The 27,911-nt window shown below is 39.2% G+C and overlaps 1 protein-coding gene across 23 annotated transcripts in view; it reads left to right on the top strand.

The window, feature by feature from the left end:
- NRG1 (neuregulin 1) overlaps positions 1-27,911 on the top strand; it is a 1,106,536-nt gene that overhangs the window by 433,966 nt on the left and 644,659 nt on the right. For 17 of the 23 annotated variants that reach the window (XR_014063128.1, XR_014063125.1, XR_014063129.1 and 14 more), the window contains exons 1-2: positions 608-1,202; positions 1,901-2,134. The exons of 1 other annotated variant lie outside the window; for it this stretch is intronic. The gene's annotated coding sequence lies outside the window, so the exon portion shown is untranslated. Of the gene's footprint in view, positions 1-607; positions 1,203-1,900; positions 2,135-14,045; positions 14,114-16,810; positions 16,879-18,537; positions 18,636-27,911 lie in introns of those variants that run through there. 5 more of the 23 variants (XR_014063126.1, XR_014063114.1, XR_014063122.1 and 2 more) reach the window with 3 other exon arrangements.

The following is a 27,911-nucleotide window of genomic DNA, read 5'->3' as shown; positions in this document are numbered from 1 at the left end:
TTTAGCTCTCACTAAAAGACTTCTGCTGGTCGTTCATTCTGGTTCTGTCTCTGTACTTAACACAGACACAGTCTTCATTAGTTTCATCAAAGTCATTTGATGATCCCTTTAATGGGAAATCCCTGATTACAGTTGCATTCTTTTGGCAACCCTCAAGGATTAAAATTGCTCTAATTTTTTTGGTTCTGTGCATTAGGCTGAGATGAAATCCCTTGAGGACAATCTCTTCCTTATTGAATTCCTAGGGAAGAAAAGACTATGTGTGAGCAAGGTGGGGAAATGTGCAACATTAAATGTAATGAAAGCTGTGCCTTTTGCATCTTTTAATAGACCACTGTAAAAATGTAAATGTTCTTTAATTATTTTTACTTGTTAGATTCATATTTCTTCCAAATGTAATTCAAGAGATCATCTAAAAGATGGCCAGATTTACATTGATTGCCCTGGCGGCTCAGATGGTAAAGAATCTGCCTGTAATGCATGAGACCTGAGTTTGATCCCTGGGTCATAAAGATCCCCTAGAGAAAGGAATGGCAACCCACTCCAGTATTCTTGCCTGGAGACTTCCATGGACACGGAAGTCTGGTGGGTTCTAGTCCATGGGGTCACAAGGAGTTGGACATGACTGAGTGACTAACACTTTCACCATCACAATGTTTTCATTTGATTAAGAGCATCAGAGGTGAAAATGGAATTACATAGGCTTCATCGCATATCACCGAGGTCTGAAACGATAATATAGAACACAGAGAAGAAGCTTCAGAACGCAGCTGCAGCAAACCCATCTGGAAAGAAACCTCAATCAAAATAATGCTCAGTGGAAGGAAAATACTTTCAAAGATCAAACTGTTAGGGGGATCAGTGCTTGATGAAAGAATCACACATTACTTATCGTTAGTAATTGGTAATTGGGCAGTTTAATGTATTGTTAAAACCTGTGTGAATGAAAAGGGGAAATCTTAACAATTATCCTGTGACAACAGGCTTTAAACTAAGGCTCTCCCAGGAAAGCCAGGATGGACCTGGTAATAGTCCAATCACTATATATCTGCCCTCTAAGTGCACAAAAGACATCTTGTAATGAAAGAAACAGTCAACTAAGGAAAATAGCACTCAAACTTTCAACAAAGCTGGGAAAGACTTCTCTGGCCAAGATGGGAGAGAAATTCTGGATGTGTTGAAAGTCGGGCACTGAGTAGCAGGTAGTGTATCTCAAACTGCTTCTACTGTCCTGAGTTTACAGGTTTGTCGTTCTGTTGAGTCTCTATGTCATGTCGGACTCTTTACCTCCCCACAGACTGCAGCGCTCCAGGCTCCTCTGTCATCCACTCTCTCCTGGAGTTTGCTCACCTCCATGTCCATTGAGTCACTGATACTCTCTAACCATCTTGTCTTCTGCCACCCCCTTCTCCTTTTGTCTTCAGTCTTTCCCAGCATCAGGGTTTTTTTTCCCAAAAAGTTAGGTTTCATCTGTCAAAATGACTTGTCCCCTAGACTGTGATTTAATGAGTGATACTAGCTGGCAGTCACCCTATATGATGCCTTAGTTGATGACTCTAAATCCTGACAGCTCTGCCATTGTTTAGCTGTCTTAGAAGAAAGGGTTTGATTACCAGCATGAATAGCATAGAGTGGATTCCAGTCTCATGGAATATTTTTTTTTTTTAACTTATTACCAAAGTCTGTAATTAGCAGGATGGTAAGAAATAGCTTATTAACTAAGACATGTGTAGATTACCATTAGGGAAAATTATTTCCTAGGACCAAATTGGTGGTGGTGGTTTAGTCGCTAAGTCGTGTCCAACTCTTGTGACTTCATGGACTGTAGCCTGCCAGGCTCCTCAGTCCATAGGATTTTCCAGGCAAGAATACTGGAGTGGGTTGCTTTTTCCTTTTCCAGGAGATCTTCCTGACCCAGGCATCCAGCCCGGGTCTCCTGCACTGCAGGTCGATTCTTTACTGACTGAGCTACCAGGGAAGCCCAGGACCAGATTGGTCTAACCTAAACCTTTTGGAAACTGCCTCAGCCAGTTGAAAGAAAGAGATCACAGACTTCTAAGATCCCTGTCGGCATCTTTTATCTGCACTTGACAGCTCCTAAGCCAGCAGTGTAAGAACTTCATGTGAACAAAACGTAAGTGTACGATTTTATGGACCTATTAAATGAGGGCCCTAGATTAGGTGTGCATTTTAAGTATAGACATTGATTTCATAGCAGTATAATTGATGAGGATATTCAAAAGTTGGAAAAAAAATTGTCTTGGGAAGCAGTAAAAATGTTCAAGACTCAACCAAAATTGAAAAAAAGAAAATGAAATCAGGATATCTGCGTCTTAATTTTAGTCCTTTCTTTTGATTTGGTTTACAAATATATGGAATTTAATATTTCTTGCCTTAAAAATAAATCAATGAAAATGCTCATGATGGTGTCTCGGCTGCTTCTAACCCTGCAGAGAGCATTGCCATGGAGGAAAGTGCTTAGATGCAGGGGTGGGGAGAGGAGGGAGACTGTGGAGCCACATATATATATGTAAAATGACCCTGAAAATGAACTTCAGCTTGGGAACAGATTGGCAGGCATTTGACTCCTCACACACTGAGGAGATCTCCTCCTCCACACCCATTGGGTTGGGATGTCTCACTTGCTAAATAGGTTCATCTTCCAAAAATATTAACTATGTTTTATGTATTTTCTGTGCAAGATTACTGAGGAAAGGTGGAAATTCATTAGTCTATTGGTTATTTGAATTTAAAAAAGAGAAAAAAAATCATCGTTTTCATCCCATCAAGATTTAGTTTGATACGTTTTGCAGAAACTTTTAAAGATGATAAGACCTGGATGTATTTCTCTATGTGTGTATGTGAGTGCAAATATTTTATATTGGTTTAAATGGTTTAATTTATATTTGATTATTTTAAATTACATTAACATTAGACATGACCTTCCCAAGTTAGCTTGTTGAAGACTCTATTTCTAAGATCTCCATAACTTTGTCTGGTCCTAGCAGCCTCCCTTATCGGTGAAGTGTTAATATCTTGGTCAATTGTGTGGATCGACTTTCTAGATGAGCCAGTTCCTTCTGTACCATTAACTAGGAATCTCAAAACACTTGAGGGCATTTCACTATTATTTAACATTCCTAATATGACAGTGAAAGTGTGGGGAGCTGGGTGAAGAAGTCAGCTGAGGTTTTCTGGTATGATAACCATTCTTGAAAACCCGGTGCAGTGAGAAAGCATTCCTTAGCAGGTGCAAGGGTGTTTGGGGGAAGCAGCTGTTGGAGTGGTTGAGCACATGGCTCTGTAGTCAAATAAACCTGGATTTGAATCTCAGCTCTGTTGTTTACAAGTTGTGTTGTTTACTGTCATTGAACCGTTCAGATCTCTATGTCCTTAACACGTTAGCAACCATTTTATTTTATTATGTAATTTGATATTCAAGGCAGTTAAGTGATGGCGGGTCTATGAGGGTAATGTTCTTTACAAGTTCAAATTTAAATTTCTTCAGGCCCAGTCTGCTTAATGGTAAACGAGTGAATGTTTAAAAAAAAAAGTGCTGATTTCTGAAAAACAAGCCAATTCCATGATGACCATGATGACGTTAACTGGTGCAGCTTCTCTATAGCTCTACCCTCTTCATTTACTACCATTTCAAGTCTTTTGCTTAAGTTTTTCTAGACCTTGCTCATTTTTCTTGCTAACATCTGTTGCTGTGTTAGGGGAAATTTTGAATGAACAGATGAAATCTTCCTACTAGCTACTGTCCTAAATATAGTCTCTGACATCAGGTCTGGCCAGAGAGATAGCCGAGGTTATTTTTAGGAAGTCAGCACATAGGGAAATTAGGTAATAGTAAGAAAGTTCTGGTTTCTATCTCTGTACATAACCCATTATGAGGCACATGCATCTACACCAGTATCTTGTTTTCCTGCCCCTCGGGTATTCCGAGTCACTCCCTATCTTGTCTTTGGAACATTAAGCAGAAGCTTGAGACATGAGATAGCAAATGCAACCTTTGCATTTGATCCTGTGATTTTTTTGTGCAGAGCTTCATAGAATTTCATTTCAGGTTAGTAAGGGTGAAATTGGAACTGAGGAGAAAGGCTCTGCCAAAATATACCAAGGGTTACTGAGTTCAAATGTAGAAAATAGAAAATGGGAATAAAAATGGAAAAGTCCTGGCAGATTGCTGTCTAACAGTCTTTCCTTAAAAACAGAATGGCGCCCAGCGCTTAATGGTACAATGTCTTATCACAAAATTATAACAAAATTGCTCTGTTTATGCGTCTTTCTTTTCTAAAGGCTGTGTGTCTGACAGCCAGATGATACATCTAATACCACCCTCACTTCACAGAGTAGAAAGATGAGACAGAAAACTATCACTACCCTGCCAGGAAAGCATTTCTAAGCATTTAATAACAGCCATTTAGGCTGCATCTATGCAATTCTGCACATAAGTATGAATGTCAAAAGTTTATTGAATGTTCCAGGTGTTTCAGATACACAGTTGGTTTATTTTTGTATAAATAATACATTCAGGTAATTGAGATATAAAATTTTTATTTGGAGTTTTATCAGCATGCTGGCAATCATAGATTAAAAAGATGTCCCTTTTTCAAAATGATACACATGAACTTACAAAGCAGAAAGAGACTTACAGACTTAAAGGGTGAACTTATGTTTGCTGGGGAAGGAGGGTGGTAAGAGATAGTTAGGGAGTTTGGAAATGATGTGTACACACTGTATTTAAAATGGATAACCAGCAAGGATCTGTATAGTGCAAGGAACCTCCCTCAATATTATGTGGTATCCTGGAAGGGAGAGGAGTTTGGGGGAGAATGGATATATGTAAAGGTACGGCTGAACCACCGGAAACTATCACAACGCTGTTAATTGGCTCTATCCCAATACAAAATAAAATGTTCAAAAAACTAATTCCCCCCTCAAAAAAAGGTTTTCCTTTTTTATGTCCCACCAATTTCATTTGTCAGGTTCTTTCAAGTATTATTAGGCATATATTTATTTATTTTAGCACTTTTTTAGTAAATAGTACTTTATCCAGAATCAGAATGAATGACTTATTTGATATCAGATATTATTAACAAAAAAGTGTCCTATACTGCACAAAACTCGCTAGACAAAGACATCTTCCAGAAAGTTAACTAAGGGAGCTAACCTCAGCTGCAACCACCAAAGCGGTTATTAGTGTAATTTTTTGAAGAGGTATTATACTAGGCACGGGATGATTACTATAACTTAATACTTTCTGTGATGGCTACTCAGGGTTGTCAGTGGGTGTGCATTTTCCATTCCAAAGCACAGACTCTTCTACACCTACTTTTGAGTTTTGTCTTCTCTCCAGCAGTCAGCTGTTAACCTCTTATTGCTATAACAGCTCCCAGTGACAATTCCTATAGGCTTCAAACCTGATGGGAATAGGAAAGTTAGATAATCAAGCTTGATAATTAGTGCAGGAGCTTGAATCTCATGCTTAAATAGAGGTGTAAAAAGAATCCATGAGACTGTAATTGCAGACTATAGGATACGGTTTTAATAAAGTAGACCCATGAAATCTGTTTGGATTCTCCTTTCTGTCCAGAAGATGGAACCGTGTTCCTGAAACCCTCCCAGCATTGAGTTTATTGCTGAAACTTGCCAGGACAGTGGGTGTGGGTCCCCAGGAGGCATGTCTGGCAGTTCTTAGTATCCAGCTTGTTGATTGGCCATATTCCTTCCCTCTGTTCTGTTTATTGTGACATTAAAAGTAACTCAGGCCGTTTCATTCTCAGTCAGTGTCACTATTACAAATTCATGATGAAATTGGCCATGTGGAGAAAGGAATGAGTGTGGTAGATTTCTTTCATTGTAGCCATATTTGTTAATTACTGGGTGGGGTTTAGGAAGAATTTATTCATTATTTATGAACAAGTTATTGATTATTCCTTCCAATTCATATGGACAATCTAAAGGTAGAACAGGTTTAATTTTAAAAATACTTGAAAGACATATAGTAGTTAAAATCTCTGGATTAAGATGGCCTAAATTCAAATCTAAAATATACTATTGTCTGCTATGTGCTTTTTGGCAAGTTGCCTCATTCTCCTCATGCAAAATAGGGATGATGATAGGAGTTGCTTCATGGGTTGTTATTGTGAGTAAGTTAAACGAGTTACTATGTGTAATATGCTGGAACAACAACAGGGCTGGGGTAAGCTCCATGTAAGTGTTAGCCCTTAGATAAAATGAGAACTTTTGTAGAGATACCCCATAAAGACAACTGAAAACATTTATCTTTAGCTTTTTTAAAAAAATAATTTTGTTGTTGTTGTTGCAGTGCATGAGCTTCCTAGTTGTAGCACATGTGCTCTGGAGCGCGTGGGTTCAGTAGTTGCAGTCCACAGGCTTAGTAGCCCCTTCGGCATGTAGGATCTTAGTTCCCCAACAAGAGGTCAAACCTACACTCCCTGCATTGGATGGCAGATTGTTAACCACCAGACAGACCTCCAAGGAAGCCCCTATCTGAAGCTTTTAAGCCCCTACAGATATCAGCCCCAAACTCCTCCATGACTTACCATATTAATAGTAACCAAATGAAGAAGATACTACTCATGTCATAATAATAAGAAGAAATCAGATGTGTATCAGGCAAACAGGATATAATCTAGAACCCAGGGCTTTTGAAATTATTCCAGCTTTCTTCTCATAATAATCACATTGTGGCCTTACATAAATAAAATTAACTCTTTAAAATTGTTAACCACTGCAAGCATGAATATTAATATCCACTTACTTGTGTTTCAAAATTGCTGAGTCTACCTGTAGCATTACTTGAGCATTGCACAAATATTACTGGAGGAGATAATCCTCAAAAAGCTACTGTTGTCTTCTTTTTTCCTCTTTCTTTCCCACTGCAATGAAGTATATGCTTCTCTGTTGTTATATATAGTTTTTCCCTCTCTTCTTTTACACCCACATGTCTTAGGAACTCCTTTATAGAATCAGGTGAAGATTACCATTAATATGATCTGTTTACTATTAACGTTACCCAAATTGTCGTGATTTACTCTTCTTGGATTTATCATGACCCGTGTAGTTTTAGGGAACATTCTGGACCCTGCACAGTTTGTAGCACTGATTAGAAATGGAGCAGATCTATTCAGGCTTTGATTTTGTTTATTACTTTTGATTTTGTTTTGTCTGTGTGATCTATCATGTGTGCATGGTTCATGTGTTTAAGTAAATTGAAATGTGTTTAATACTCTTAAATAACTGGAGGTTTATTGTTAAATATTAAAAAATGGTCTGATATATCTCAGGAATATTATTCTGTAATCCCATGCACAGAGCCTGGAGGGCTATAGTCCATGGGGTTGCAAAGAGTCAGATACAACTGAGCGACTAACCAACCAACCAACCAACCAATATTGTAGATAGAGTTTTTTTTTTTTTTTTTTTCAGTTGTTTGTTTGGAAGAGGTTTAGGACAAAATTGAATCATGTAGATAAATACTTTAGGAACAGCTATGTGAAAGAAAGTTCACCTGTATCTTATGCCAAATTATTATGATAGAAAATCCTAATATTGACTTGCAAAAACATAATGCTGAGCCATGTTTAAATAGTTGCCAATAAAAAGGACTGCATATATTGATGACATAGTAAAACTCATAGAATATTAGATATAGAAAGTACTAAAGGATTTTTAAACCCTTAAGTGCTTATCTTTGGTCAACCAGTAAAATAGTTTAGTCTAGAACCCAGGGCTTATGAATCTAGTGCAATATTTTTCTCATACTATCATATCATGGTTCTTAGTAAATAAAATTATGTAACCCCTCTTTAAAAAGTTTTAACTATACAAAGCATCAATATTAATATCCACTTACGTGTGTTTCTGAATCTAGACCACAAGTGTTACCAGTACTTGAATCCACAGTGCCTGCTATATAATAGATTCAATATAGATAAATTGAATGAGTCATAATCATAGGTGATTTTCACTTCTTTGTGCTTTTTGGCGTTTCTGAATTTTTACATTGATCATGTGATTGCTCGGAGAGAGATTTTTTAAAAGCTGGTTAAATACATAAAACTATAGCCCCAGGCATCACATTAGTCTATTAGCTGGAAAAAATAAAAAATAAATTTCCATCAGATAATAGAAAGTTTGAAGAACTGTATACAGATGCTGCTGCTGCTGCTGCTAAGTCACCTCAGTCGTGTCCGACTCTGTGCGACCCCATAGATGGCAGCCCACCAGGCTCCGCCATCCCTGGGATTCTCCAGGCAAGAACACTGGAGTGGGTGCTCAGATTTTTGTATGAAAACTGTAAGCAGTTTGATCTAGAATTAGGGGAAGCTACATACTATGGGCGTAGGGAGGGCTATATGAAGTCTTATGGATGAAAGACTGACTCCATCCTACTGGAGACTGAATTCTCTCTGGCTCCACCTGAAGAGCAGTGTTGGAACTCTGCCAAGTCACTAAGACGCCAGTCCAGCCCACTTCCTGTATCAATTTGAGTTAACCATACAGTATAATATTTGGTGGTGTTATTCTTAACCTTTTCCATTTTTGTGACAGAGAAACCGTCCCCCCCGCCAAAAAAAAAAAAAAATATTCTCTTAATAGGTGACAAATAAATAGGCAACAAATAAGTAGTCCAAGAGGACACATGTAGTTACCTGTGGAAAGTGCTGACTCGAAGTTCTCCCTGTATTAATGTGATAGGACCAAATAAAATGGAATCTTCATTTTATGAATGAACATCTCTCCAAACAATTTTACCCTGCTGAGCTTTGTTTATTAACTTCTTTCAGTATCCATGGAAAAAAATCTCCGTATCTCCTTTTTCTCAGCCCACTTTCCTGACAGATAGAACCTCTCTCTCCTTTACATTTTTTGTGAATTGCACTTGAACTGCCCAATCCTGAGAGAATGAATGAATGCTGCTGCTGCTGCTGCTAAGTTGCTTCAGTCGTGTCCGACTCTGTGCGACCCCACAGACGGAAGCCCACCAGGATCCACCGTCCCTGGGATTCTCCAGGCAAGAATACTGGAGTGGGCTGCCATTTCCTTCTCCAGTGCATGAAAGGGAAAACTGAAAGTGAAGTCGCTCAGTCGTGTCCGACTCTTAGCGACCCCATGGACTGCAGCCTACCAGGCTCCTCCATCCATGGGATTTTCCAGGCAAGAGTACTGGAGTGGGGTGCCATTGCCTTCTCCGAATGAATGAATGACTCACCCTCTATTCAGTTGTGGATTTTCTGCAGCTGGCCAGCACTGTCCTGTGCATATGAATTCTGTCATCAGGGTTGAATTAAGATATTAACTGGCAGTTACTCATTAATTCCCACCATGAACAATGACTTGACTCTGTCAACCATTTCTGAAACATTTCCGCTGACATTTTTCATACCGAATTGAACTGGACTTTCAAGCTGGGACAGGCACAGGGGAGGAAGTTAGAAATACCAGTTATGCTGATGGGTGCTGTCCAACAGGAACTAAGGCGAATGGGTTTAACACAGAATGTCGGACAAAATATACGAACACACACATGACCGATTATACTTCTATCTGCGTTTCACTTTTAGGGCCCCCCCCCACAAGTATTTGTGGTTCTTATCATATTTTTTCCTCATGTATACTTAAAATATAGAGCAGATATTATACTTATTTTTTACAGAAAAGAATGGGTTAAACAGTCAATAACTGAGCAAAAGCTATGTCCAAGTACTGCAAATTTTCACATAAGTTATTCCTTTTACCTTTCACAGCCCCACCCTTTAAATTGTATTATCCCAATTTATAGATGTGAAAACTGAGACTAATTAACTTGTCTAGAATCAGGGTGGCAGAGCCAAGACCAGAATTCAACTTTCCCTTCCTCTAATTTCACACTCTTTCCTGTACAAACATAAATATTCTTTTTTAAAAAAATAATGAATATGTAATGGCAGGGTTTGTATCCATCAGGCACAATTTTCTGCCAGAATTACAGTGTTTACCTGAAGTAAAATATGCTCATAAACAAAGCAGAGAGTGCAGCTGGTGATTACATCTGGGATGATTAACTGGCATATACAGTATTTTTTTCCTTCAGTTGCAAAATGAATGCAGTGAAACCTCAGGATAATGGGTTTATTCCCACATGAGACAAGGTGATCTGAATGATATACCAGGAAAATGCTTCATGTGGGAATAATATTTCAAGGGATTCATTATGTATCTTTTGTAATTCTTAAAATAGTGTTCAGTGTCTACACTTTTCAACTTAAAAGCTATATATCACATGCATACAAACCTATATTCGAATATTTACTTGGCTTAAAAAAATAGAGTATTTGTTTTAATGAAATGTAAACAGTATTATAAAAAATATTTATAGGGAATTGGATAAGATTCAGGGCTGAGAGGAAAACAGTGGGGAAAACCCCTAAATCCTAAGATATCATACTTGGCATTGTCTATAATAGCTGTTTAATAACTGTCAGAATATAGAACATAAATTGAATTGCTTATCCTGCTTTTCGGAGAAGGCAATGGCAACCCACTCCAGTACTCTTGCCTGGAAAACCCCATGGATGGAGGATCCTGGTAGGCTGCAGTCCATGGGGTTGCTAAGAGTCGGACACAACTGAGCGACTTCACTTTCACTTTTCACTTTCATGCATTGGAGAAGGAAATGGCAATCCATTCCAGTGTTCTTGTCTGGAGAATCCCAGGGACGGCGGACCCTGGTGGGCTGCCGTCTATGGGGTTGCACAGAGTCAGACACGACTGAAGCGACTTAGCAACAGCAGCAGCATCCTGCTTTTAAAGGAAAAATCTTCTCCCCTTTAGTCCAGCCTTAGTGGGGGAAAAGAAGATAAATGTTCAGTTCTCAACATGATTGTTAGTCTCACATTTGATTTTAGGATTCTACCAATAGAGAATGTCTGCAGGTGTCCTGGTATTTGAAGGAGAGGCTTGAAGGAAAGAATGTGGAAAAGGAGCATCCTTCACCCTCCTCTTACAGAGTGCTGAGGTGACAGGCTGCAGTGTGACACAGTCATGTCACTGTATTTATTCCGTGGCCCTTTCTAGAAGCACAATCACTGCGCCTGTGCTCAGGTAGTGATAGTCTGATGTTGCATGCTGCATAGGAATAGTAATAGCCATAAAAATGTGGTGCATGAGGACAGATTTATTTTTTTATTACATGTGTAAAAGGTAATCCAAAAAAGAAAGCGTCTGTCCATCCCCAGAACTTTCAACATAACCATCTGCAGAGAGTAGATCCTTTAAAACCAAGTGAAGCTGGAAAGTTCCCACATGTCATTTCCAGACTCAGAGCCTAGGAACAGGAGTGCCCAGGTCGGATATGGTGAGTGTATTAGGGCTCTCCAGGGGGACAGAACTCATAGAATGTGTGTCTACATGTATAGAAAGAAATTTATTTTAAGGAATTGGTTCATGTGATTATGGTGGTCTGAAATCTGCACAGTGGATTAGCAGTTTATAGAGCCAGAGAAGAGCTGATATTGAAGTTCAAGTTATAAAGGTCATCTCCTGGCAGAATTCTTCTCACTTAAGGAGATCAGTCTTTTGCTCTATTCAGGTTTCCAACCAACTAAATGATGCTCACCCACATTATAGAAGGGCAATGTGCTTTACTTAAAGTCTACCAATTTAAATTGAATCTCATCCAGAAACACCCTCATTGACATATTTAGACTATAGGCACCATAGCCCAGCCAAGTGGACACACAAAATGAACCATCACAAGTCCATCTCTAGTCAACGTGGAACCCGTACACATCTCATTTAACCATACTTAATCACAATCTAACTATAATTACAGTCACTTTCTAAGGATCTGGAGTTTAGGACTTGACTAGAAAAGTGTTGAGGAGACAGTTTGATCTATAACATGGGAGTAGGCTTGGGCTTCTTTATTCTCATTCTTATTGGCAAATACCATTGAGAAAAAGGGATGTTCCCTTTTATTTATTTTACCATCTTCTATGTCTAGCCTTTAATGCTCCTGCCATGAGAGAACAGGATGAGACCTAGGGCCAAAACCGGGATTGAGTCCAAACATCCTGAAAGTTAGCAAGGAGGACACTCACATCGGTGGAGTAGAGATGGAAAAAGTAAACAGTTGAGACTGGTAGAAGACAGATTTGTTCTAACGTGAAAGAATGGATATCAAATACAGTAGATGGGTCATAAGATGTTTTGGGAGATATATTTCTTCCAGAAGAAATATATTTACTGAAATCTTGGGAAAACTAAGCTTATGGTCAGATACAACCAAGCCATCTTCTTTAGATTCCAGAGTCCTTTGAGCAGCTAGGGGTTTGATAAATGTTGATATCCTTGGGGATATGGCATGCCACTGGGGAAAGAAGAAAGATGTTCATAACTGTGGATTATTATCATTTGCCCACAAGGCTCTTTGATTCTTAGTAGCATGCTGTTTCTACCTGAGGAATGTAGACACCCTGAGGTCTTAATGCCCCTGGCCAATCTGAATTGGAACCACAGGATGTTTCTTTTACTTTAATGAGTCAAATCTGAATTTGGCTCTGAACAAGGATCTGGTGGGGCTGGCAGAAGGAATCTCTTTTGAAATGAGAAGATGCATGCCATTGAGAGAGACTCATCATCTAAACAAAATCCTGGTGAAGATTCCCCAGGACTTTCAGTGACAGTTTGAGCTTGTCAGTGAAGACCATGCTTAGGCAGAAAGGTAATGATGGCATCCCCTGAGGGCATCCTCTCTCTCCGCGTCTAGGTGGCGTTTTCAACATGGTGTTCTTACTCTTACGTCTTGCCCTGACAAACAACAAGAAACTAAACTGCCACCCTAGAATGTGCCTTTAGGACTTGAGGCTCAACTGGGAGAACCGTAGAGGGCAGACGGCTACATGCCAAGTATCTTTTTCCTGTTCTTTGTCCCCCTTCAAGAGCATTGCAGCTGCCTGACCACACACTCATCCATCTTGTTCCCTACTTCTAGTATCTGCTTGAAGATCTGATTTGAAAACAGATAGTATAAGTAAAATACGGTTGCTTCTCCAGGGATCCATTTTCCCAAATTTCACTGTTGTTCTATGTATAGTCGCATTGTCTATCATAAGATATATGTTGAACTGTTGCATGCAAATATATTTCAATTTTTTTAAAAAACTCAAACAGCATGCTTATAGTCATCATAAGTAAATGTATATGTCAACATCACCCTATCCCTGAGTCCTCCCCCACCAAAAACGAAATAAAGGGCAAGTGAATAAATAAATAAAATTGTTCAGACTGCTGACCTTCCTGTCAACAAGGGTGACACGAATTACATGAATCTGTTTTCCAGCTGGAGACGTGGGCGCAGCCAAGAGTATGCCTACATCATTAACACCATCAAACCCAACAGGCTCCAAACAACAGCTGTGCAAAAAAGGCCAACCTTGGTATTTTGTGTGTTTATGAGGACTTAAAAAGAACACACATGCACACAAGGCTGAATTAATGACACCAGATGATGAGTAGAAGACAGAAATTTTTTGGAGCAGTGGTCTTCCCCGTTTAATAAAAATGAAGAAAATGTTGTTTCTGAAAGTATATTTATAGAAAATATATTTTACCCCAAATATGTTTAATACAGTATTTTCAGTACTTTATTAAAAGGGGAAGAAAAATGGAGAAAAAAGACTCTAAACTTGCAACTCTACTTCTGTTACAAATTAAAGAGACAAAGAGTTGGGGGGAGGGGGGAGAGAGAGAGAGAGTGTGTGTGTGAGTGTGTGTGTCTGTGTGTGTCTGTGTGTGCGCACGCGCGCGCTCATGTGCTTGTTTGCTCTATCAATGTAGTAAATGAAATGAATGTTGGATCACCTCTGGAGTAATATGGTTTTTCTTATCTCAGATCTCAACTTTATTTCCCAATGGGAGATTTGGGCTATGAGCAGAAAGATTTGGCTTGAGGTTAGTTTTCAAGTTCCCCGAGTTTTTGCACCTTCCTAGCACCACACTTAGACTCACTAATCTTTCTATCTTTAAGACAGCTGGATAATGAGCCATCTGCACAGTTGGAAATGGATCTGGTTTGTTCTACATTTTATAGTAGATACAGGTCAGTTACAAAACAAGGATGGGGAAATTTGAAAACATTAAATTTTATTTCACGTCATATGATACAGTATATGTGTGTTTTTTAAGAAAAGCCCATATATATTATCCCAGGTGGCTCAGTGGTAAAGAATCATCCTGCCAATGCAAGAGACGTGGGTTTGACTCCTGGGTCAGGAAGATCCCCTGGAGAAGCAAATGGTAACCCACTCCAGTCTTCTTGCCTGGGCAATCCCGTGGAGAGAGGAGCCTGAGAGGCTTGTAGTCCATGGGGTCACAAAGAGTAGGACAGGACATGACTTAGTGACTGAATACACATGACATATAGTGTAACTGGATATTTAGACTGGACTCTTCTCATACGGCTCACAATAGCAACAATATTTATAAAAACCTCAGCAGCTTGAGAACGAAATTTTCCCCAACAAGATGACTGACACCGGTTTTCAAAGTGTTAGAGAGAAACTGAGGCATGAAGTTACCCTAGGATAGTGATGTTGGAATGGGACAAAGTAATTGCCTTATCTTTCCTCACATCTCTCTTCTGGATATTACCTTTTAGCACAGAGATAGTACCAGAAAGAAATAGACATTCTAAATCAAGACCAATGTTATAAAAAATTAGTATCATTATTACCATTACCCTTAACAGACACTAACAATGGCATGAGTGCTCACGATTTACGCTGTAACAGTCTGTTACTTACCTGAGATAACTGCTTTCATACACATCACCCTTGTTAACAGGCATTTATTATGAATTCACCTATGGAAATATCCTCTCACAGAGTTTTCTCAGAGACTTTTCTGAGATCTTGAAATGAGGTCTCAGAAACACAATTAGAACATAGACATTTAGTTTCCCAGCAAACACTGATCCTTTTCAGGGAAATTCTATAAACAAAGAAGCAAAGCTGGTTGTCAGTGGTCTGAAGTAGCTGGGTTAGATTGTGAATATTAATGTGTAGATTACAGCCTGAGCCAGCTATACACAACTTGGGGTGTATGCGTGTCTTCCAATGGTTTATTTAAAACATGATTATGCATACTGGCCTAATTGAGTTTCAAGAAAAACTTGAAATACCACTTGCTACTTCAAAATGTTTTTCCTTGAAACTTTCAAATAGGTAAGATCCTCCAAAAGTCAAATCTTAAAGTTTATTTGTACCAGTTTTAGAAAACATTCTGTTCTCAGTAATTCCAAGTGAAAATGGTGGTTACATTGGAGGTCATAAGACCCGGTCTTAAAAGCACCAAGCTCGAATATGGCTGGTTGGCTGCTGGGAGGGTTACAGCACCGCTTCAACGAGAGAAAAAAAATAGAAATGAGGAGCCAGGAGCCAAATGCTAGGCTAAGGAGCCTTCAGAGTGCAAAGTCAGGGTCAGGAGAGAGGTTATTGGCTCTTCTCTAAACAGTACTGTTCCTCGGTTTGAAGGAGCACTTTTAATTCAAAATAATATTGAAACATGAAAGAGTTCATGGGGATGAGTTAATCTCAGGCTAAGTAATGAACTACATATACTTCACTATCCAGTGATCTTTCCAGTGTAAACACATTAACGCAACAGCTACACAATTATGCAGGTCATTTCAGGGCTTCTCCAAAGTTAAGGACAAACTCTTGGTCGTTAGCCTTTTGGGAAAACCCTTTGCTCAAAGAAGGGAAGGCAATATCTCTGGAATCACTGTTGTCAGTTCTTAGCTTATGACATAATTCAATCTCTGGCATTTAAAATTGATGTTCACTTGGTCATGTGATCGTTTCCACTGTATGTTTCACAGGTCATACATTTTGTTGGTCATTTCCTCTATGCTAATTAGAGAATTCTCAGTATCTTTTGTTATACTTGTCTGAACATGATAGAAAATTTCTGCCTGGTGCTAGAGAGATTTTTGGGTTGTGACACTGTTGCTGAATTAGTTTTAAAAGTTAATTGCACTATTCGATAGAGCTACAGCTCTTCTCTAACCTGAATGCTGTGTCGTTACGCTTTCAGAAAAAAATGCTTATAATTACCTTCTTTTAAACTGTGGTTTCTAATGAAAGGATTCTCTAGACTTTTCTCATTCTAGGTGTGAAGATATTAACTTTCAGACTGAGTGTTCACTGGAGAATTTATTGCTCATTATCCCAAAGTGCTTTATTCTACAAATGTTGGTGTCTCCCTAGTTAAATATACCTCCAGTGCACGTAAGTGCAGTTGAGGTTAAGAATTCTGTGAAATCCTCATAGAGCACAGAAAGATTAAATTGTATTTCTAAGAGTCACAAGTTATGGGTACAGTAGAAAGGATGTTCTGTGGCGTTATCTTCATGCTAGTTATATTGGAATTCTCTTGTACATTGGCATTTTCTTAAGGCATATTTGCTTTTAGCAATTTAAATGATATGGCTTGGTATATGTATGATGTTTTGTGGTGGACAGTACAGAAAGATAAAGAAAAATAGAAATAAATAAATAAAATAAAGGATTTTCTTAGCCCAGTTAAAAACATACATATACTTTTGACCCACATGATTCATACCACCTGAATAATTCAGATTACTTTGCCAAAAAAGGCAAGGCAAGGTGTTTATGAGAGTGTCCCTACATTTAGATAGGCTTTATAGTTGGATACTTAGAAACGTCCCATTAGGGTTTCTTTGAATTTGATGGAGAATATTGAGCAATTGAGTAAGTTTTGTGAACATGAATGTCAGTTACAGATATTGATCATCTCAGTTTGTATGGAGCAGACTTTCTGTTGGACCTGGCAGTATAAACTTGGGTGAGTGGATCTATGTTTCATAATAATTTCATGTTAAGTTGCCGATATGCTTTTCCCTCTTTAATTTCCTAAGTCCACATTCTCCAAAGACCACAATTCCTGCATCTTAAGCAAAGGTAAATTGATAAAAACATAATTTGGAAAGTGATTAGGGATGTTCAGGTAAAGAATTAATAAACTACTTGGTTTCTTCAGATTATTGAGGAATGATAGGGAATAACTGACTAATATAATTGTATGTTTTTAAAGCATGTTCTTGATTGTTTTCATAGTAGTGCTATAAATTTCACTTAGTCCAACTAACTAGATGAAATTAAAATGAGCTTATGAACAATAGCAGTCTTCATAAAAGTTTTTTCATTATGGCAAAAATTTTTACACTTATAAAAATTTTTAAGTGTACAATATAGTACTGTTAACTGTAGGCAGGATGTTGTACAGCAGATCTCTAGTTCTTCATCTTCCAGAACTGAAATTTTTACTCATTAAATAGCAATTCCCCATAGTAGTCTTCCCAGGTGGTGTAGTGTTAAAGAATCCACCTGCCAATGCAGGAGATGCAAGAGACGTGGGTTTGATCCCTGGGTTGGGAAGATCCCCTGGAGGAGGAAATGAAAACCCACTCCAGTGTTCTTGCCTGTAAAATTCCATGGACAGAGGAGCCTGGCAGGCTACAGTCCATGGGGTCACAAAGAGTAGGACACACCTGAGCACACACACACAAACATACACACAGAGCAGTTCCCCATTTTCCCCTCCCTCTGCTCTCTGCGACCACCATTCTACTCTCTGCTTCTCTGAGTTTGACTGTTGTAGATTCCTCATATAAGTAGAATCCTATAGTGTTTGACCTTCTGTGACTGCATAGTTCACTTTGCCCATGACCTCCAGTTTCATCCAGGTTGTTGAATGTTACTAAAGTTTTCACAAGACCAGTTTGGTGACCAAGACTTAGCTGAAGTCAAACGGAATGTTGCTGGTCCCTGCCTCCTTGACTTGACTGTGGCCCTTCCTCATTCCCACCCCATTCTGTAGAGCTGTATCCTAACCATCCTTCAAGGCCCTGCTCACATGCCAACTCCACTAGGAAGTTTTGTTTCCAGAGCGAGTTCTGTCTTAATTCATTGGAAAACCAATGGCCCTTTTGATAGTACTTTGCAATGCCTTTTGTATCTATAATCTATCTCAACAATGAAAGTTAAAGAACCTGAAGGCTGGAGACAACGTTTCTCTCCTTTTCAAGTCTTCCACTGGGCCTTGTATTTAATGGGTTAACAAACAGTGAACCTACAGTAAGTATCTGTGGATAGATAAATAGTCATGGAAAATACATCCTGTCTCAGGTCTGAAAAAGTGAATTATAAGTGTAAACACTGTGGGAGGTGAGTTTTCAAACTCTCAAAACTGGTTGAAAAGCAGTCTGGATATAGTGGATGGACTACCTGAGCAAAGATACTGTTTCTAACTCTTTTCTAGAATTCATAGAACCTTAGATCTGGAAAGGAATTTCAAAATCATCAAATTTACTAGCTAGTTCTCTGAGTTAGAAAACATGGATCCAAAGACTAGAATGACTTACTTAAATGGCAAACAGATAGTAGCTGCAGGAGTTGGGAACCTGGCTTTCTTGAAGCCAATGTCAGATTTCTTTTTACTCAGCTGCACCACCGCCTACATGCTGCCTATTTTGGTCTCTAAGTTGTCATGAAAACAGGTGCTGGGTCCCTGTCAAAATGTACATTGCTGAGTATGAAAAGGTATGTGAATATGTCTGTGTGTGTGTTTGCGTATGGAGGGAGGAGAAAACAGTTTTGCAGCCATAGACTTTGTTAAGTTGCATACAGCATACCCCACCTCTGGTTTATTCATTCTTCATGACAGCAGTGGGCTTCCTAGGTGGCGCAGCGGTAAAGCATCTGCCTGCCAATGCAAGAGACGCAGGAGACCCAGGTTCAATCCCTGCGTCGGGAAGATCCCCTGGAAGAGGAAATGGCAACCCATTCCAGAATTCTTGCCTGAGAAATCCCATGGATAGAGGAGCCTGGCAGGGCTACAGTCCATAGGGTCTCAAAGAATCATATACTGAGCAACTGAGCACACGTGCACGCGTGATAACAGTATGATTGCTAGAAAATGATGATGTATTTTGCATCAGGCTCTTGGCAATGGCAAGAATATACCACTGTAAAGAATGTTCTCTTGACCTTTTAGCATTACCCACACTTAATAGACAGAAAGAATTAATGTGTCTAAAAGAGGTTTTCTCCCGATTGAACACTCAACATTCACATCTTAAAACATGAGTGTTTTGTTCCCTTCTGTGGAAGAATGGTAATAAGACTACTAGTGATACCAACTAAAATATTTAAAGCAATTTTTTTTTTCCTAAGGGGAAAATGTTTTTCTAGGACAACAGTCTTCTTATATCGCTTTGAATTCACACTGTAAACCTCGGTAGCAATAAAAACACAAAATTATCCTCTTCTCAGCAGCAGTACTGTATGTGAAGAGCAGATGCAGTGAGAAGTGAGGTTAATTATAAGAGTGTCAGAAACAGAATAACATAGAACCCCATAAAATTAGGCTTCAGTGATTATAGCCAGCATACATCCAGAAATGGAAGGAGTCCACTACCTTTGCTGAGGTCAGAAATATGAAAGAAAGGGAGGGAAGAAGGGAGATGGACGGAGGAAGGGAGTGAGTGATGTTTTGATAATGCTTTTAATGGTTGCATTTGTCAATTTCTTTATAACAGTGAAGAAGTTGTTAGATAATGACAAGAGAATACATGTATCAACAGTAGGTTCATACCTGGATTCTGCCTCCTAAGGTCTGTAAGACCCTGGACAAGTCAAGTCATTTAACTTTTTGAACTAGTTTCCTCATCTGTGGAATGGTGATCCAATCTTACTTTACACTGACAAGAAGTAAATGAGAAAAGTTGTCTGTAATGTTCAGGAAATGGTAGACTATTATGCAAATACTACACTGGTTATGATTAACTTTTATTTTGGCTTCAAATATTGATAAGTTACATATGGCTAGAAATACATGGACTCAGAGTCATGGAACTACAGTTAAGTGAGGGTAAGAGTGTTTTTGAAACCATAACTTTTATCATTAGGGTCATTAGAACCTCAGAAGGAAAACTTGGGGGTTTCTCGAATCAGCTCCTTCCTTTCACTCTCCTCCAGTAACCTGAGGTTGGAAAGAAGTGACTTGCATCAGTAGCACAAGGGGAAGAAGGGCAAGTAGAGTCAGGACTTGGGTCTTTTTAGTCCGGGGATCTTTCCATTAATTCCACCAGGCTCTACATTTGTCACCACTCCTACCACTGTGATCATTATTATTAAGACCAAAATTAAATTTAAACAACTTCTTTTTAATTAAAACATTAAATTACTTCTTAATGAAATAGATAAAGCAGTTCACATCAGTGTTCTCTTTTGTCACATGGAGGAATTGAATCAGATGGTATAAGTGGTTCCTACAGTTTCTTTTAAAAAAAAGATGTATATATTTATTTGACTATGCTGGGTCTTCCATTAGTTGCAGCACGTGAGCTTTTAGTTGCAACCTGTGAGATCTAGCTCCCTGACCAGGGACGGGACCCAACCCCCTGCATTGGAAGCATGGAGTCTTGGCTATGAGATCACTTGGGGAGTCCCATTCCTACAGTTGCTAAATGCTAATAAAATGGTACTTCCAATGATAGATGTAGTGGTGGTGGTACCAAGGTAAAGGAAAAGAGGACATTTCTGAAATAATGTAAAGGGAGTTGTGTGTTGACACTGTTTTACATTTTTACATTTACTTTTTTTTGTCCAAATCCTGGTAAAAGGGCTAAAATAAAATTTTAGCTAATAGGCAACCGAACATATCCTCATGGCTGTTGTTATGCCTGGCTTGGTTAGATTCACACGGCTGTACCACATCCCATGTTGGAGGTATTCCCAGGAACTAACATGGCACTAACCAAGATGAGATTGGAGCAGGAACCAAATTCAGGTCCCAGGGCTGGAGGTGATTCACCAGAGTTAATCAAGAATGATGAAAAAGATGAGCTGAGAGGGAGAGAGGAGAATAGCGGCTGAGATCTGAAATTAAGTTGTCAGACATTCAGAGGTGATGATGTGGAAAGAGGGAACTCAGAGCTGAGTGGCAGCTAGAGCTGTGCAAAGCCAGAAAGAGGAGAACCAACTGGCAAAGACAAGACTGTGATCAAGACCAGAGTGAGAGCTGGCTGCAGGGGACCTCTTTGGAGAACCATGACACCACCATTATGGCAGAAAGTGAAGAACTAAAGAGCCTCTTGATGAAAGAGGAGAGTGAAAAAGTTGGCTTGAAACTCAACATTCTGAAAACTAAGATCATGGCATCCAGTCCCATCAGTTCAGTTCAGTTCAGTCGCTCAGTCGTGTCCGACTCTCTGCGACCGCATGAATTGCAGCACGCCAGGCCTCTCTGTCCATCACCAACTCCCAGAGTCCACCCAAACCCAGTCCACCGAGTCAGTGATGCCATCCAACCATCTCATCCTCTGTCGTCCCCTTCTCCTTCCGCCCCCAATCCTACCCAGCATTAGGATCTTTTCCAATGAGTCAACTCTTCGCATGAGGTGGCCAAAGTATTGGAGTTTCAGCTTCAACATCAGACCTTCCAATGAACACCCAGGATTGATCTCTTTTAGGATGGATTGATTGGATCTCCTTGCAGTCCAAGGAACTCTCAAGAGTCTTCTCCAACACCACAGTTCAAAAGCATCAATTCTTCGGTGCTCAGATTTCTTCACTGTCCAACTCTCACATCCATACATGACCACTGGAAAAACCATAGCCTTGACTAGATGGACTTTTGTTGGCAAAGTAATGTCTCTGCTTTTAAATATGCTATCTAGGTTGGCCATAACCTTCCTTCCAAGGAGTAAGCGTCTTTTAACTTCATGGCTGCAATCACCATCAGCAGTGATTTTGGAGCCCCAAAAAATAAAGTCTGACACTGTTTCCACTGTTTCCCCATCTATTTCCCATGAAGTGATGGGACCAGATGCCATGATCTTAGTTTTCTGAACGTTGAGCTTCAAGCCAACTTTTTCACTCTCCTCTTTCACTTTCATCAAGAGGCTCTTTAGTTCTTCACTTTCTGCCATAAGGGTGGTGTCATCCGCATATCTTAGGTTATTGATATTTCTCCCGGCAATCTTGATTCCAGCTTGTGCTTCTTCCAGTCTAGCGTTTCTCATGATGTACTCTGCATATCAGTTAAATAAGCAGGGTGACAATATACAGCCTTGACGTACTCCTTTTCCTATTTGGAACCAGTCTGTTGTTCCATGTCCAGTTCTAACTGTTGCTTCCTGACCTGCATACAGGTTTCTCAAGAGACAGGTCAGATGGTCTGGTATTCCCATCTCTTTCAGAATTTTCCACAGTTTATTGTGATCCACACAGTCAAAGGCTTTGGCATAGTCAATAAAGCAGAAATAGATGTTTTTCTGGAACTCTCTTGCTTTTTCGATGATCCAGCGGATATTGGCAATTTGATCTCTGGTTCCTCTGCCTTTTCTAAAACCAGCTTGAACATCTGGAAGTTCACGGTTCACATATTGCTGAAGCCTGGCTTGGAGAATTTTGAGCGTTACTTTACTAGCATGTGAGATGAGTGCAATTGTGCGGTAGTTTGAGCATTCTTTGGCATTGCCTTTCTTTGGGATTGGAACGAAGACAGACCTCTTCCAGTCCTGTGGCCACTGCTGAGTTTTCCAAATTTGCTGGCATATCAAGTGTAGCACTTTCACAGCATCACCTTTGAGGATTTGAAATAGCTCAACTGGAATTCCATCACCTCCACTAGCTTTGTTCGTAGTGATGCTTTCTAAGGCCCACTTGACTTCACATTCCAGGATGTCTGGCTCTAGGTGAGTGATCACACCATCGTGATTATCTGGGTCGTGAAGATCTTTTTTGTACAGTTCTTCTGTGTATTCTTGCCATCTCTTCTTAATATCTTCTGCTTCTGTTAGGTCCATACCATTTCTGTCCTTTATCGAGCCTATCTTTGCATGAAATGTTCCTTTGGTATCTCTAATTTTCTTGAAGAGATCTCTAGCCTTTCCCATTTTGTTGTTTTCCTCTATTTCTTTGCACTGATCGCTGAGGAAGGCTTTCTTATCTCTCCTTGCTATTCTTTGGAACTCTGCATTCAGATGGGAATATCTTTCCTTTTCTCCTTTGCTTTTCGCTTCTCTTCTCTTCCCAGCTATCTGTAAGGCCTCCTCAGACAGCCATTTTGCTTTTTTGCATGTCTTTTCCATGGGGATTTTCTTGATCCCTGTCTCCTGTACAATGTCACGAACCTCTGTCCATAGTTCATCAGGCACTCTGTCTATCAGGTCTAGACCCTTAAATCTATTTGTCACTTCCACTGTATACTCATAAGGGATTTGATCTAGGTCATACCTGAATGGTCTAGTGGTTTTCCCTACTGTCTTCAATTTAAGTCTGAATTTGGCAATAAGCAGTTCATGATCCGAGCCACAGTCTGCTCCCGGTCTTGTTTTTGCTGACTGTATAGAGCTTCTCCATCTTTGGCTGCAAAGAATATAATCAATCTGATTTCGGTGTTGACCATCTGGTGATGTCCACGTGTAGAGTCTTCTCTTGTGTTGTTGGAATAGGGTGTTTGCTATTACCAGTGCGTTCTCGTGGCAAATAGATGGGGAAACAATGGAAACAGTGAGAGTCTTTATTTTGGGGGGCTCCAAAATCACTGCAGATGGTGACTGCAGCCATGAAATTAAAAGACATTTGCTCCTTGGAAGAAGAGCTATGACCAAACTAGACAGCATATTAAAAAGTAAAGACATTACTTTGCTGACAAAGGTCCATCTAGTCAAAACTATGGTTTTTCCAGTAGTCATGTATGGGTGTAAGGTTTGGACCATAAAGAAAGCTGAATGCCATAGAATTAATGCTTTTGAACTGTGGTGTTGGAGAAGACCCTTGAGAGTCCCTTGGACTGCAAAGAGATCCAACCAGTCCATCCTAAAGGAAATCAGTCCTGAATATTCATTGGAAGGACTGATGCTGAAGCTGAAACTCCAATACTTTGGCCACCTAATGCGAAGAACTGACTCATTTGAAAAGACCCTGATGCTGGGAAAGATTGAGGGTGGGAGAAGAAGGGGATAACAGAGGATGAGATGGTTGGATGGCATCACCGACTCGATGGACATGAGTTTGAGTAAGCTCCAGGAGTTGATGATGGACAGGGAGGCCTGGCGTGCTGCAGTCCATGGGGTCACAGAGTCAGACTGAAGCGACTGAACTGATCTGTTGATGGGTCTGCTTGTTCTCGGTGCTCACACAAACATGTTGCTTAAAGTTTTATTCTTAATTAGACAACCAGCGATTGAAAGTGACTATACATCTTGCGGAGAAAGGACACTAAAACCTTTCACAGAAAAGTAAAATTTCTAAAAACCTTATTTCACAAAATATGCAAAACCCTTGAAATAATTTGACATTCCAATACATATTTTTGGCCATCATAAGAGAAATAAGGGAACTTATTTAAAGAGAACTTAGTCCAGAACATGAAAAAGACTTGCTTATTTCCACAATTTGGACTGCCTTTTCCATAAAGGATATAATATTAGGTCTATAGTGAAAGAATTATATATTTTTACCCCAATTTCAGAGACTTTGTTGAAAATTCCAACCAAGTGTCTGTCTCCCAGCTAATAGTTCTGTAATCTCAGCCCTAACACCTTCACAAAAGTATTTATCTTCTTTCTCCCCCTCCAATAAAAGTATTTATTTTTTTCATAAAGCACTGCTCTGAATGGCTTCTGGCACCAACTGTAATATTTAAAAGATTAAAATAAAAGTCTCAGATTCTTTTCACTTGTAAACTTGCTTTCAAGTCGGTCTTTTAATTTCAACATTCTTATTTATTATTTTACTTTTTGTTGATTGATAGTGCTGTTAATGTCTGTTGTACAGCATAGTGATTCCATTATATATATATATATATATATATACACACACACACATTCTTTTTAATATTCTCTTCCATTATGGTTTATCTCAGGGTATTGAATATAGTTCCCTGCATTGTACAGTAGGACCTTGTTGTTTATCCGTCTGTATGTAATAGTTTGTACCTGCTATCCCTAAACTCCCAGTCCATCCTGCCCCACTCTCCCCCTTGGCACCACAAGTCTGTTCTCTATATCTGTGAGTCTTTCTGTTTTGTAGATATGTTCATTTGTGTCATATTTTAGATTCCACATACAAGAGATATCATATGGTATTTGCCTTTTTCTCTCTGACTTACTTCACTTTAGTAGGATAATCTTTAGTTCCATCCATATTGCGTCAAATGGCATTATTTTGCTGTTTTCTGTGCCTTAACTATTGGAAATAGTGATGCTTTGAACATAGAGGTGCAGGTATCTTTTGAATTACAGTTTTTTCCAGATATATGCCCAGGAGTGGGATTGTTGGATCACATGGTGATTCTATATTTAGTGTTTTGAGGAACCTTCATACTATTTTCCATAGTGGCTGCATTGACTTACATTCCCATGAACAATGTAGCAGGGTTCCCTTTTCTTTACATTCTCTTCAATATTTGTTATTTGTAGGTTTTTCGATGATGGACATTCTGACTGCTGTGAGGTGGTACCTCATTGTAGTTTTGATTTGCATTTCTCTAATAATTAGAGATTTTGAGCATCTTTCCATGTACCTATTGGTCATCTGTATGTCTTCTTTGCAGAAATGTCTATTTAGACCTTCTGCCCATTTTTTGATTGGATTGTTTGTGTTTTTTTGTTGTTATTGAGTTGCCTGAGTTGTTTGTTTATTTTGAAATTAAACACTGTTGGTTACACTGTTTGCTAATATTTTCTCCACATCCATAGATTGTCTTTTCATTTTGTTTATGGTTTCCCTTGCTGTGTAAAAGCTTGTTAAGTTTGATTTGGTCCCATTTATTTATTTTTGTTTTTATTTCTGTCGCCTTGGAGACTAGCTTAAGAAAACATTGGTGTGATTTATGTCAGAGAATCAGTATTCTTTAATATAGCTATGGATTCACTATTTTCAACATAAGAGGACGAAGTAGAAGGATGTGTAATTTGCAATAAGTAGGAAGACTAGACTCACTGACACTATTTTATCACCTCTGATGTTGGTGTCTCATCAGACAGAGTTTCTCACATCCTTTGAATCTATGTGTTGTAAATCCAAATATTTGCATACATATAAAACAACAGACTGGTTCCAAATAGGAAAAGGAGTACGTCAAGGCTGTGTATTGTCACCCTGCTTATTTAACTGATATGCAGAGTACATCATGAGAAATGCTGAACTGGAAGAAATACAAGCTGGAATCAAGATTGCTGGGAGAAATATCAATAACCTCAGATATGCAGATGACACCACCCTTGTGGCAGAAAGTGAAGAAGAACTAAAGAGCCTCTTGATAAAAGTGAGAGAGGAGAGTGAAAAAGTTGGCTTAAAGCTCAACATTCTGAAAACTAAGGTCATGGCATCTGGTCCCATCACTTCATGGCAAATAGATAGGGAAACAGTGAAAACAATGTCAGACTTTATTTTTTGGGGCTCCAAAATCACTGCAGATGGTGACTGCAGCCATGAAATTAAAAGATGCTTACTCCTTGGAAGTAAAGTTATGACCAACCTAGATAGCATATTAAAAAGCAGAGATACTGCTTTGCCAACAAAGGTCCATCTAGTCAAGGCTATGGTTTTTCCAGTGGTCATGTGTGGATGTGAGAGTTGGACGGTGAAGAAAGCTGATCACCGAAGAATTGATGCTTTTGAATTCTGGTGTTGGAGAAGACTCTTGAGAGTCCCTTGGACTGCAAAGAGATCCAACCAGTTCATCCTAAAGGAGACCAATCCTGGGTGTTCATTGGAAGGACTGATGTTGAAGCTGAAACTCCAATACTTTGGCCACCTCATGCCAAGATTTGACTCATTGGAAAAGACCCTAATGCTGGGAAGGATTGGGGGCAGGAGGGGAAGGGGATGACAGAGGATGAGCTGGCTGGATGGCATCACCGACTCAATGGACATGAGTTTGGGTAAACTCCGGGAGCTGGTGATGGATAGGGAAGGCTGGCGTGCTGCGATTCATGGGGTCACCAAGAGTCGGGCATGACTGAGTGACTGAACTGAAAAGGTCAGTCATTTGGACTTTTTTCTACATGATACTCATTTGTTTCTAAATCCTTCTTTTCCACAAGGATTTGGACAAGGAACACTGACTTGGAATAATGTCAGAAAACCTGTAGCATAGTGCACATTGATAGAATATATTTTTAGTTGTCTGGACAAGAATAACATCTAGCTGATTAGATGTGTTTTAATAGAATTTTTGGAAAGAATAAATTACCCTCTGCCATATGACCTGCTATTTATAGCTCTGTTCTGGACAGAGAACATCAAAACAGAATGAATTAATTGTTCTCCATGCTATTATGTCTTATATATAGTCATATCAACATTTATAAAAATATCAAAGCAGTACTGATAAAAAATAGAATGTAATTTTCCTCTATTATCATTGAGGAAGGAAAATTATTATTATAGATCCTGTACCTTCCCCTTCCACGGACTGAGGATAGAAGTTCTTATTTATCAAATGTAAAAGAATTTGTGCCATAAATTTGGTTGAAAGGTATAACCCAGTTCCTTCCTGACTTCCATCCCATCCTGTTTCTTTCATTTTTAACTAATTTTTTTATTGCAGAAAAAGAGAAATCAAAATCTAGTATTTAAATCATTTTTTTAAATGTTTATTTGTTTGTCTGTGCTGGGTTGGACATGACTGAGTGACTGAAGTGAACTGAACTGGTGGGTCTTAGTTTCAGTATGTGAGATCTAGTTCCCTGACCAGGGATTGAACCTAAGCCCATTGCATTGGGAACACAGAGTCTTAGCCACTGGACTGCCAGGGAAGTCCCTATTTAAATCATTTTTAAGTGTACAGTTCAGTGGCCT

The sequence above is a fragment of the Giraffa tippelskirchi genome, chromosome 8 (assembly GCF_054371585.1).
Source record: "Giraffa tippelskirchi isolate mGirTip1 chromosome 8, T2T-mGirTip1v1.2.pri, whole genome shotgun sequence".
Taxonomy (NCBI): Eukaryota; Metazoa; Chordata; class Mammalia; order Artiodactyla; family Giraffidae; genus Giraffa; species Giraffa tippelskirchi.
The sequence above is the reverse complement of the archived record's forward strand: the minus strand, read 5'-3'. Positions and strand labels throughout refer to the sequence as shown.